The sequence below is a fragment of the Alosa pseudoharengus genome, unplaced genomic scaffold (assembly GCF_046254945.1).
Source record: "Alosa pseudoharengus isolate Yale_2024_CS ecotype anadromous, Long Island Sound unplaced genomic scaffold, YU_APseudo_1.1 YU_APseudo_1.1_scf_1, whole genome shotgun sequence".
In the NCBI taxonomy this organism is placed as follows: domain Eukaryota; kingdom Metazoa; phylum Chordata; class Actinopteri; order Clupeiformes; family Clupeidae; genus Alosa; species Alosa pseudoharengus.
Window position 1 is genome coordinate 52,568,519 of NW_027468564.1, and position 13,421 is coordinate 52,581,939.

Below are 13,421 nucleotides of genomic sequence, written 5' to 3' on the forward strand. Positions count from 1 at the left end.
CAAAAAGACGATGTCTTTTTCAAAGGCCCCATCGGAGACACCTTGAAATGCTAATAGGGCCGGACTGTGTGTAATGAGACCTGGATGGTGGGAGGCATAATAGCTTGGTATAATCAATTAAAAACAGACAGATAGAGAAAGAGGAAGGCTCATTCCAGCAACCACTGCTGGCAAATCATCTGCCTATAAGAGAGATGGAGATAGATCCTTCCTATTGTACACTGTAATAATACACACATTTTTTTCATGAATCATGAAGAACATATTTCTTTATGGTTTGTAGAAAAGTGGCTCAGAAGCTGACTTTGGAAAAGTTCTGCAATCAGGCAATGTTTCCTTTCTGTTCTTTAGACAAGGTTTTTAGACAAAACATGGCACCAGGAAAATGGTCTCCCTGGAGCAGCTATGCAGCATGAAGAGAATAATGGTCTACGTCTAAGAGATCGCTGAAGGCTTGCACTTTATGTGCCACATTTTCAGCACTGCATATTTGTTGCAAAGAAACAGAGAAAACAGTTTTCAAGGAAAAATATACTCCATAAAAAGGAGGGGGAAATGGTGTAGCATGTCGTGCAATAAGCCTTTATATTTGCTGAAACTTGGTACATGCCTACATATCTTAAAGAATGTAATGGATCAGTGTTTAAGCAATGGTAGAATGCTAACCACCACATTCATAGACTGAGCTCTACTCTGCTGAGAGGAGTACCTGATGCTTTGACTAAAGAATTTTCTTTACCAATGACGTGATTGGCAAAGATGTGATTAAACTAGGAACCAAGCATCCCTAAAAAACGTACACTACAATATCAGCCCACACCACAGTGCAAGCCCTAACATTCAGACCTATTTATTCGAAGGTCATTTGTTTAGCCACTTGTGTTTTTTTTGCTCCAATTCTTAGCATGATTCTCCTCTGTGTTGTTTGTATGCCGATGTGAATGAACTGTCCACATGTAAACATGAAAACAGCATCACTCTCATTTGCCTACATGAGAGTCATTTTTATTTCTCAGGAGCTTTGCAACTATGCGCTTCACTGTCTTCATATTGCCACAGGCAATTCAGTGACAGGCACAAAAACACACAAGCACACACACACAAACACACACACACTCCATTTAGTAACACAGTGGAGTGAATCCATCTTGAAAAATTTGCCGTCAGAGGACATGATGTGTGTGAATATTCTGACTTAACATTTGCACACACTTTCATTTTCTTTCACCAAAATGGGAACACCTTAGGCGGTGTTTACACATAGCCGGGTATCTGGAAAAACGCTTCATCCACACAAACATGCTGTTTTGGGTCACTGAAAATTATTATTTCTGAAACTCTGGCCGAAGTGGAGATTAGGGAAAACTCCATTTTCGTGTTTGCGTGTGTACAGGGGGAAAGAAAGTTTTTGGGTTGAGAGTTGAGACATAACGTTTTCCCTTTTCTTTAAAATGTTCTCTAGTCTCCGAATGGCCGATATCCCCATCTGTTTGACTGATATGTTTCTGAAAGCCTTCAACAGCTGTTTTTTGGTATCTATGTGGACGGAATTATTTTCAGGCCAGAGTATTACCAAAGATTGTCTAGTTAGCTTTATCAACCGTCTCTGGTATTACTGTGCTGAGGATGTATAATTAGAGTGTGTGTGTATGTATGTTTGTGTGTGTGTGTGTGTGTGTGTGTGTGTGTGTGTGTGTGTGTGTGTGTGTGTGTGTGTGAGAGAGAGAGAGATATTCCCAGTGTGAGAGGGCTGATGATGCATGCAAAGCTCCATGGCTTCATGGAGAGCCAACAGCCAGCCAAAGCGTATGTCTGCTCACGTGACCATGGCTGCTTATATGAGCAGCATACATTACCACTGCATAGCTAAGCTCCTTCATGATTTTTCTGCTCCATGAAGTCTGATGTCTAAAACCCAGTTCTGTGTCATATGTTGCTCGGCAAACCAGTAGCTTCTTCCTTTTGTATTTCACAATAACAAATAATACAGCAAAATTGCTTGAAAATATCACCTATTACAACAAGCAAGGGGAAAAAAAACAAACCTTCAGACCCCAACCCACACAAACACTGTCACCAAAAACTGAACTGTATTTTCCAAAGTGTTTGCAAATGTTTACAACTAATACCCACCAGCCTGTCCTAAAACAAGTCAGCTGAGATATTTGATGTGGGGAACTGTGAAGCAAATATGGTGCTATGGTGCCCGTATCGCTCCTCTCTCTGTGTGTGTTTACATAATGGTTTCCAGGGCTTGGCTGGTGGGTTTGACATTCATTGATATTTACCCAGTGTCATTCAGCACTCTGAAATCACGTACACTCACAGACACCGGAGACACTTGTGTGACCAGTGAATCCACAAACAATTACCTCTTCGGATAGATGGTCTCCAATTTTACATAAGTAGTATGCACCATTTTTGGTAGTGTCAACAGTGGCAACAATACCCTCTCTCTCTCCACTAGTCTCTCTCTCCTCTCTGTATCTCCTTCTCTCTCTCCCCTCTTTCTCACCCTCTCTCTCTCTCTTTCTTGCTCCCTACCTCTTTTCAGGTGCTAATATGCCTTTCTCCCAGGGTGGAGTTTTTTCGCTGCTCTCGGTGTCGGCAGACTGCACCTTTCAGCCTCTAATTGGCAGCGCTTCGTGCCACCACCATCACCAGCAGCAGCAGCAGCACACATCCCATCTATTTCCATCACACACACACACACCACACACACACACACACACACACACACACACACACACAGGGAAGCCATCATCAGACAGAGTTAAAGAGCGGCAGAGAGGTGGATGAGAAAGAGAGGGAGAGAGGAGGAGAGAAAGAGAGATGGGGGAGAAAGAGAGAGGGGGTGAGAAAAAGAGAGGGAGAGAGGAAGAGAGAAAGAGAGGGGGGAGGGAGAGAGAGGGGGTGAGAAAAAGAGAGGGAGAGAGGAAGAGAGAAAGAGAGGGGGGAGGGAGAGAGGAGGAGAGAAAGACAGAGGGGGGAGAAAGAGAGAGAGATAAAAAGGAGAAATTGGAGCATGAGATCTTTTCACGGGGAGATTTCTTGCTTACGTGCGGGGAAGTGAGTGTGAAAGAAACAGCTGGAAAGTGTTAGACAGGACGCTTGCGCCGTGAGGAGAAAAGCGGAGTCTCATCCTCCATCTGTCTACGTCTCACTCACACCTGGGCTCCTGTGCAATCAGAGAGGGATAACTGCTCTGATTAAGGAGCTGTGTGTGTGTGTGTGTGTGTGTGTGTGTGTGTGTGTGTGTGTGTGAGAGAGAGAGAGAGAGAGGTGTGAGAGAGAGAGCGAGAGAGAGAGAGAGAGAGAGAGATAGAGAGAGAGGTGTGAGAGAGAGAGAGAGAGAGCGAGAGAGAGCGAGAGAGAGAGAGAGAGAGAGAGAGAGAGAGAGAGCGAGAGAGAGAGAGAGAGTATAGACTGAGTGGAGAGAGAGATATATCTGCATGCATAATTGACTGTTAGTGGGGTGTTCCTCTTCTTCTTCTCTGAACAAGTTATACTAATGTGTTTTTGTTTGTGCTTCTGGGCATGTGTGTGCCATGTGGTGTGTGTGTGTGTGTGTGTGTGTGTGTGTGTGTGTGTGTGTGTGTGTGTGTGTGTGTGTGTGTGTGTGTGTGTGTGTGTGTGCGCACGCCACAGACTGAATAATGCTTGGCAGCCAAGGCGGAGGAGGATAAAAGAACAAATCTGGAAGGAAACTCAGGGAGTGAGAGAAAGAGAAAGAAAGAGAGAGAGAAAGAGACAGAGCGAGAAAGAGAGAGAGTGAGAGAAAGAGAGACAGGGAGAAAGGCAGCAGGAAGAGATAGAGGGAGCAGGGAGAGATAGAGGGAGCAGGAAGAGATAGAGGGAGCAGGAGGAAGAGATAGAGGGAGCAGGAGGAAGAGATAGAGGGAGCAGGGAGAGATAGAGGGAGCAGGAAGAGATAGAGGGAGCAGGAGGAAGAGATAGAGGGAGCAGGGAGAGATAGAGGGAGCAGGAGGAAGAGATAGAGGGAGCAGGAGGAAGAGATAGAGGGAGCAGGAGGAAGAGATAGAGGGAGCAGGAGGAAGAGATAGAGGGAGCAGGGAGAGATAGAGGGAGCAGGAGGAAGAGATAGAGGGAGCAGGAGGAAGAGATAGAGGGAGCAGGAGGAAGAGATAGAGGGAGCAGGAGGAAGAGATAGAGGGAGCAGGGAGATAGAGGATGAGAAAAAGACAGCGAGTGCCACAGCCAATGGCTGCCCTTGTCACTGTCCACACCATGCTGTCTGGAGCCAGAGGGAGCAGTGTGGCCCATCACTACATGCTGCACTGAATTAGCTTCTTCCTCCATCTCCACCTCCTCCTCCACCTCCTCCTCCTCCACCTCCTCCTCCACCTCCTCCATCTCCACCACCACCTCCTCCACCTCCTCCTCCTCCTCCTCCACCTCCTCCTCCTCCTCCTCCTCCTCCATCTCCACCTCCTCCTCCTCCTTCTCCTTCTCCCTGGGCCTGATGGCATCACATCCCCTCTGAGGCTCTGCTCATGGGAGGCTTTTGAGGAAGGCTCGACAGGAGTCTACATCTGAATAGGAATAATGAAGACAGAGGAGGCAATGGGAAAAACACACACACACACACACACACACACACACACACACACACACATACACGCACACACACACACACACACTCACACACACGCACACACCTGACACATTAGATCAGTTCTAACCAAGACTACAGGCGCTGGTCTGTAACAGGTGTGAGATTTTGGGGAAAGTTTTGGGGGCAGTGTTTATGTGTGACTTGAGGGTGGTCAGCCGAGAGAGAGGGGATCCGTTTTCCTCCGGTGTCTCTAGGCATCAGTGACAGAGCACGACTCCTGGTTTGTTTCGGCTGCGGCTGCTTTTAACGGCCTCCTCAAAACATTTCACATGAAGTCACGATCATCATCATTTACACAGATAGACTCCCTTTTTTTGGGGGGGGGGGGGGGGGGGGGTTTGCGTAAATGCTATAAATGTTCAGCTGGCGTTTCCTGCGCTGGACATAATAGCTTATAATTGTGTTAATGTGGTAATGGGCTCTAATGATGGCAGCCGAGTGCGCCGTGCATGCAGATAGCAGCACCACAGCACACAAACAGACCCCGACCACGCATGGTGGCTCGCCACATTTCTCTTTAATCACAACCCAATTACGGTGCAGTTGTCTTCACTCATAGTCATCCTCATGCATCATAGGAGGACGTCCATTAGCAGGACGTCTGCATATATAATACAGCATGCTAAAAACGTTGGACACAGCAGTGTCCTCAAATCCTGTGTTTTCTTTCGCATTTCTTTTCAGTTACTAAGCAGTTATATAGTCGAGTAGTACTGTAGATGTGGATAATACCAAGAGCTTTTATAAAAAATAGAATAATTATTTCTGTGTGAGTATTTCTAGTGAGAAATAAATATTCTATTTTTATAAAATCTATCCTTTGATCATGTTTATAAAAAAAAATAAGTCTAGGTAAAGATTCATTAAATGAAATAGCTATTGGTTCAGGTTCAATGTTTTTTTTTTTTCTTCCTCAAAATGATAAATGTTAATTAAAAAGTTAATGTTGAAGTATGATTCGTGTGTGTACTTCCACAGCCTCAGAAAAGAAATAGAGGAAAAAGCAACCATCTCTTTGTCTCTCGCTCTCAAGGGAGGGAGAAATGAGAGTGGAGGAGATGAGAAGTGAGAGGATGAGCAGGCTGTGTCGTCTTTAATGGACCTCTGCATCACCCTTCCCCAGGCTATCAGCACGGCATGTTTGTCCTCCCCGCAGGCTCAAGAGCTCATTTCCAACAACAACACACCCAGACCGAAGTGGGCCCTTGGCTAGGGTCTCTCACAGCCACCATTTTAGGCGAGGGAAATGGCATCTAAACTACCTGGCTGTGAGTGCCTTGCACAAATGCACACACAAGCACATACACAGTCACACACACACACCCACACACACACACACAGTCACACACACACACACACACAAGTGCGTGCGCACACCCACACACACACACACACACACACACACACACACACACACACACACACACACACACACACTAACACACACATGCACACACTCTGTCTGACTCACTCCACTCACATACTCCGTGGGGACCAGACTGCAGAGGTTCACCTCGGGACGGTTGCGGAGGCCCGGAGCCAGCTGTCGCTACGGTTTCCAAACACAACGCCTTGATTGTGTGAGGACCACAGTTCCCCCGAAAAGCAGGAGAAAGGGCAGATCTTTCAGGAGCAATTACAGTTCAACGGGAACTGCTGTCCCGCTGTGTTTTGAATAACACTAATATTCATATTTTAGGTTCAGCCAAGTGGCAGGATTAACAAATGACTTTGAAGTGGATACCAGGGGAATAAAACAAAACAACAGAGTGCATTTCACATTGACAAGAAAATACCGCAAAGATATCCATCTCTCAACTGTTTATAGATGTGGGAAAATGTCTCTCCTATACAAATTAAAGGCCTATATGATCATCCTTCCTTAGACATTATTGTTTTTTTTTAGCTCTTTATGACACACCACACAGATACAAACCAGGCACTCCATATACGGTATGTGACGATTAGGAAGGAAGCGTTAATCCCAACTGATTAACTCACAAACCAGTATAAGGCATAGAGACACATCAAACCCATGAATGACATTCAGAGTTGAGGAAAGTCACAGCTCATTCTCTGCTTCTTGAGATACCCCCGCCCCCAACACACATGCAGCACACACACATTCTCCTCACACATCGGCTCCGGTGACATTCTCATCCTACCTCTCCTACGTCTCCTCAAGAGCCAACTCATGGGTCGTGGTTGGAGAGAGGGGGCATCTGGACACAAAGCCTCTGCCAGATGCCAATCCTCAGCACCCCACAGGCTCTTGACTTCTGTCTGACCTCCCCACTTGCCCTTCGGCTGCTATTAGCTACAGAAGCGGTCTGCATTTGTGGCAGGAGCGATGGCCGATATGACCGTTCAGGATTATAGAAAAGAGGAAGGGAAAGGGAGGGTTGATTGATGATGTCTGATTCCTCAGTTAACAGGGATCTTTATCGGCTAGATCTCGCCACAGGCTCGTTTCAGCCGATACAAAAGGCCCCATTCAGTGTGTGGTGAATGGCAGTTCCTCCACTGTTGTGTCGGAATCATGGAAGAGATGAATGCACGCTGCATGCCATGAATAGGGGACATATTGTGGAGCGCTCATAATCCGGCTCGGATCACAATGGACACCACGACGGGGGAAATCTGACACATTTCCGCACTCCCGCACTGTGTGAATGGAACGCTATCCCAGAATCCACATGAGCCTACCAGACTGTGACTGGAATCCAGTGAGTGTCTGTCCTCTGCAGAGGATGCCAATGCAACACTAAACAAACATCAGTGCCAAATATTCAAACTCATAGAAAATGGGGGAAAAATATCCCCACTTTTAGACAAAGTGCTTTAAGAAAGAAGCAACAGTGAAGAAAACCAAGTGAAATCCTAAAAGAAACTTAATAAGTAAATGAAGAGGATTTAAATAAGTGAGCCACCATACTCCACCACAGCCGCTATAAAAACCCACCCTGAGACAGCACACACCCCCATAGGTGACATTTCCAGGCCCGTTAACGCGATCCGCTAACGCTTAGTGACACCACAAAGTCAGAGTGGCTCACGCATCAGCACTAAAGCTTGTCATCACAGACCTGGGTCTCAATCTGTGGCTCACCACTTGCATCCTCATATCTGACCAATCTTGAGCCTTCAACATGTTTGAAATGTCAAAGGTTTGCCGTCAAAACAGTGTGACAGCGTCAATAACGACTATTATGTATTGCCCTTTTCAAATAAATGACACATATCTGCACGAAGGATTAAGTAGCAGAGAATTCACAACAGCCACTAATTCTTTTAACTTGTAGAATCTGCAGTGTGTAACGTTAATGTTAGCTTGTGCTCTAACGACAGGGACGTTAACATTGAAGTTATCAGCTAGCGCGGAGAGCAGAGCAGGGAGGGCGGCTGTTTACTAGAGCCATCGTCACTGTCCACCTCAGGCCTGAGACACACAGCCGCGGTGGCAGCGGCAGCGGTCCTAGTGGCGGTGGTGTCAGACTGCAGCCCGACCGGTGCACTGGAGAGTGGCGGGGCTGGGTGGGTGTGCGCAAAGTAGGTCAGTGGCCTGCACTGCTCAATACCACGCATCCAGCCTCATCAGCTTCAATTAAAAAGAGTTCACAGCTTCTACAAAACGCCCCTTCCCCATACTAAAGTCAATGATGGAAAAAATGCACAGAGGCTTGGTGTTGACACAAACACCTACATGTAGTGTATGTGCTGACATGTGCACACACACTCACACTCACATACAAAGACATAGGCACAAACACACACACACACACACACACACACACACACACACACACACACACACACACACATACACACACACACACACACACACACACACATACACACACACAAACAGAAACAAATCATGGCTTTTTGATTTTGTCATCCAGAGAGCTACGGGTGCCCACATATTAAAGTGCAGCCTCATTGCTTAATGGGATGGCAATTTAAGAGGAAATAACTTCCTGTATTTCACTGGAAGAGGTTGTGAATACTAAACAAGCCTACGAGTGTGTTTCTGTGCATAAGAAATGTCATACTGTGGAATTGCTCCCAGCTTTTAACCCGTTGCATCATGCGCAGACACACCATGAATGCTTCATGTTGCTGTTGGAGAGAATGCAACGCAGGCTTTTACTGCACATATACTATGCAGGGCTTGTGTCCAAGATGCCTGAAACACGATCTGGCCATCAGCGAAACGGTCATGGCTGCAGGGAAACAAGGAAGCCAAGACAAAAAGGGGGGAATTATCATCCTCAGATGATCCACATAGAGTGACAATTGTGTCTGTGAGCATGTAAATGCCTAAGTGTGTGTGTGTGTGTACACGTGCTGTATAATGTAGGCCTAAGTGTTTGTGTGTGTATGTGACCAAGTGACCGCAATCCTACCCTGTCTGTCTGTCTGTCTGTCTGTCTGTCTGTGCGTGGGCAAGCATGTGGTCATCTTCCGCCTTGCTTGTCCGGTGAGCTTGTCAGCGCAATTCACTCGGATCAGATCAACGGCTGCTCCCAGGTACCTTCTCACATGTGTCGCGGCCGGCGAGATCCGGTTTTGAAGTGTGTGTTTGCTCAGCCATGCTTGAGAGCGGCGGACCCCCACAGGCCCCTAAAGATGCAGGCCCCCCTCCTCTCCAATCCTTCTCTCTCCTTCCTTCCTCTCCTCTCCTCCTCCTCTCCCCTCACCGCTCCACTCAGCAGTAGCGCAGCACTAAAGGGCCTGGCTAACCCTTATCTGTCAGGAGGAGTCTCCCTGACCTACAAAACGCACCAGCGCTCTCCCACTGTGGGCTCTCTCTTTCTCTTTCTTTCTTCCTCTTCTACCCCTCTCTCTCTCTTTCTCTTTCTCTCTCTCTCTCACTCACTCGCGTGCATGCTCTCTCTCTCACTCGTGCTCCGTGCCCAAAGTAAACGCTGCCATCCGTTCCCTGTGTCACTGGGAGAGTTGCTACACCGCTGTGCACATTTCACAGTCCTGCTCTCAAGCCATACCCCATGTCTCACAACCTTTTCTCCTTCTCCCAAATGACCCATAAATACTACGAGTCAATGCCATGCAACCACAGAGGCCTCCGTCAGTGTGGGCATTTGTCCGGTAAATGCAAACCCCGTGTCAACACACAACAACATGTTTGCCTCCAGCCCCCTTGGGTCTCTCATATAGTGGGTTGAATCCCCAGCCCAGAGGATGCTAGAGCTGGTCTCTGTGTCACCAGAGTGGGGGCCAGAGAGTGATCCACAGACCTCTGCCAGACATCGCCTCTCTCTCTCTCTCTCTCTCTCTCTCTCTCTCTCTCTCTTCTTGGCAGCACATCCTCATTCCTCCTCAGCTGTTTATCTGCACCATCTGTATCGTGTCACTCAGTAGCTCTGTTAGGCAGCTAATCAGACGTGTCAGCCATTTTACTTTTCAATTACAGTACCAATCACTGACAAACTCCTAAAAACAACAACACCACGGGTCATGCACAGCTCCCCACATCACACGAAAAAAAAATGAAAACGCCAGGACTTGGCCTATAAGTGAACGTCAAACACCAACATGTCTGAATGTCCTACATAAGTGGCATTTGAAAAGTTGAAAAGTTGAGCGTGACTCATATCTGTTGGTGCAGTAGATAGGGAGGAGGGACTCTCGAGTCTCCCTCTGAGATACCAGAGTGGACGGGAGCAGAGGCGAAGGGCTCTCCTCTTATCTGTTTCGAGTGAGATTTGAAATTTAATTAAAAAGTCGTGACGATATTCCGGCGAAACGGAGTTTGACGGCTCCGGGAAAATACAACCTGAGAGGAAGGAGCAAAAAGGTTATTACAGCTCTCCACATTTAATAATTCCCTGCACCTCTATCAAATGCAGCGCAGAATGAAGGGAAGTTGGCCAGGGAGGCTGACCCGTGTCTACAGACTCTCATTAGCATCTGTGAGACACGCTTTAAAATACATTTATTCCATTTTGTTGGACACACGACAGGTTGTGGACATGGGACCACCAGCTGGGTTGGCAGAGGGAGGTCGGCGCTGCAGCAACATGCACTACGTGCAGCATCAGTGACCCCTGACTGACCCCTGACCCTAACGGTCATCAGCATAACTGAAAGGCTGAAAGGTTTTTTTTTTTGATATGCACTCCACCCCAACGCTTTCCTTACTATTCATGCACAGCTGTGGGACTCAGCTAGCTGCCTGGCTGTGTTAGGTTGCCTTCACACTGGGTCCGTTTAACTGGACCGTACCCGAGTACGATTACTCCCCCCTAGCCCTGACCCAGCTGGTGTCCGTTCAAATTACATTTTTGTTTGCGGAACCAGGTCCGTTTATGTCATAAACACTAGCTTATATTTAGCAATATTGCTGCGCAACGTTGCAAAAACGGCAGTTTATAAAAAAAAAAAAAAATAGCATTCAAACTGCACCGGAGTTTTAACGAACCATCCCCCAGACCACTGTTTTCTAGTGAACTCTGGTGTGAATGCACCATTAGTGTGTTTGTGATGTACAGCAGGGACTCTCCCTGACACACAACTCTTTTCAGACGGGGACGGGGACGGGGGGGCGGGGGCAAGTCCTCAGGGCTGTGCTCATAGTAACTGATTGAGTGATGGAGTGGAGGCTGGATTGGCACGCCTCCATCTACAACATGTTCAATTCACAGCACAGCTGCTCTGAAGAGTCACACGTCATCAAGCACGGAGGAGCACCATACAGCACTCTGCACACTCAGGTGGCCTGCAGGATGTGTCTATTCATCTACATGTACAGAGGCCTTTCTATAGCACACATGGTTTGGGAAGACTGAACTCTGGGAAGACTGAATACTTTTTGTGAGAGGAAAAACGTGTTGAACATAATACGTATGTCTATACGTGTTTGATATCCTAGATTGGCCAAGCATTGGTATTGCATGACAAATGCCCCCTCCCATAATGCATTTCAAATGTATTAATTCAGCCATTTCCTGCATGACTCATCTCCTGGGGTTTCCAAGAGGAAATGACATGAAAAGGAAAAACAAAATGGGAGGCGAGGAATAGGCTGTAGATCAACCCCCAGCGCAATGACTAATTTTTCATATTCTGCATCGTCAACCACCGTGTACCATCATTGCACCAACAAGCTGTTCCAGGACAAAAGGTGGAGTTGTGCTAACTAAAACCACCCACTCGCTCAAAACCAGCAGAGCTACCAATCAGTGGAATGTTCCGGCGCTCTGGCAGTGATGGCGAGTTGATAGCTGCTGGACGGGGAGGCGTGTGAGACTAAGGCAGGCTGGCAGGGGCCCTGGTGGCGGAGCAGGGTTAGCGGACAGACATTAGGGAGAGCCCGGAGGTAGGTGTGAAGGAGCCGCTGACAGCATGGCGGCTCACTGGTGTCCACACACTCACACACTCACTCACTCACACACACACACACACACACACACACACACACACACACACACACACACACACACACACACACACACACACACACACACACACACACACACACACATTCGCAGCTCGCAGATGACACACACTGGCATACACACACCAGTTCACATATGCTCAAGCATAGAGGCAAACACAGACACAAAATAAGCACAAGCACACAGACACACTAGCACACACACGACACACACAAGCACACGACACACACAAGCACACAGACACACTAGCACACACATGACACACACAAGCACACAGACACACTAGCACACACACGACACACACAAGCACACGACACACACAAGCACACAGACACACTAGCACACACATGACACACACAAGCACACAGACACACTAGCACACACACAGACACACACACACACACACACACACACACTGAGCAAGGTTGACTGCCCTGCTGAAAAATGACCAGCCGCTCAGGTTCATTGCTTTCCAACAGTAGTCTCTCTCTCTCTCTTTCTCTCTCTCTCTGTCTCTCTCTCTCACACCTACACTTTTCCTCATGTCCTCACTTTTTTATTGCTTATTTATTGCTTCACAGTTTCCCCGTTGGGTCTGACAAATTCTCTCACATCCCTGCTGTCCCACAGTAGTGTGTGTGTGTGTGTGTGTGTGTGTGTGTGTGTGTGTGTGTGTGTGTGTGTGTGTGTGTGTGTGTGTGTGTGTGTGTGTGTGTGTGTGTGTGTGTGCATGTGTGTGCGCGTGTTTGTGTGTGTGCATGTGCACACACGTGTGTGAGCGTGTTTCAAATGACAAAGAGGATCTCCGTGTTGATTTCCCATCTCTGCATTATGGCTGATTATATACGTGGACAGAAACGGGAAACTGGCACAATCATTTTGACCGCTGTGTCCCCCATGTTCTACCTGTTCGATGGGCCTACTGACCTGATCAAACTTAACAACACTAGCACACACAGGGACACAATATAATGCCAGTGATTAGGCTAGGTACATGCATTTCTTCAAACATCCATTTGTTACTGACACCTCAAGCAAGCCCAGCATCATCTAAGGCCCTTTGTTCACTGTGGGGACATAAATAGCACACCAGTACACAAAGCCATGCACAACGGGAGGCATTCTAACAAGCCTTTGCATCACATGGATAGACTAAAGTTAACATTAGTGTGCCAGCACATGAGCAGAAGTACCCATCCAGTGCATGACATTCCCAATTGTGATTCATGAATCATCTTGTTTCTCACAGGTCAGACAATCACATGAGGAGGGGCATTTTCATACGGTGTTTCAGAAACTGAGAAAGGCAGCTGAATATAAGACAAGAGAAGAGTAATGATGGTCTGTATTGATTTCAAATCTATGGT